Source organism: Microcaecilia unicolor, chromosome 1 (assembly GCF_901765095.1).
Source record: "Microcaecilia unicolor chromosome 1, aMicUni1.1, whole genome shotgun sequence".
Classification (NCBI taxonomy): domain Eukaryota; kingdom Metazoa; phylum Chordata; class Amphibia; order Gymnophiona; family Siphonopidae; genus Microcaecilia; species Microcaecilia unicolor.
The window spans coordinates 527,008,054-527,008,707 of record NC_044031.1 but is presented as its reverse complement, the minus strand read 5'-3'; positions in this window follow the sequence as shown (position 1 = coordinate 527,008,707).

Genomic DNA, 654 nt, shown 5'->3' with positions numbered 1-654 from the left:
ATAAGCAAAATAAATAAACTCTATATAGCCAATTGTGTCTAATATTTCTTAAGTACCCCCTCTTGCAAAAGTCTTCCTTCCTTTTCGTTGATAAAGAACATGGCTGCTATTGCTGTTCTTGATGATTACTAGACAGTACAGTCTTTGAAATGGAAAACCATTGGTTACAAGGAAAGAAGTAATGACCTGCTTCTCATAACGGTCAAGGGAATGTGACACATGTCAAACAGATCGTGAGACATGCTCCTCTTGTTTTATTGGGGAAATGCTCTTCAAGCATATTTGTTGTGATCTATGAGCTCCTTTTACAAAGGTGCACTATCAATTCTGGCATGGCAAATACGACAAAGCCCGTAGAAATTAAGCTTTGTCGCATTTGCCACACTGGAATCACTAGTGTGGCTTTGTAAAAGGAGCCCCATGTTTTTTTTTACCTACTGGTGTGTGTTTGTGTATAGATATAGTGAAAACATTTGAAAAGAATTAATCTTTTCGACTTACAATAGTTTGCCTAAGGTTAACTAGCCCCTGTGTTCCACTGTTGATGCTGGTACAAAGTGGGTGGAATCAGTAGAGGTGTGTGCCCTTTTCAAATGATCTAATCCAAACATGCACAAATAGCATCTTCAAGAGCCACATGCAAGTAAGAGTTTC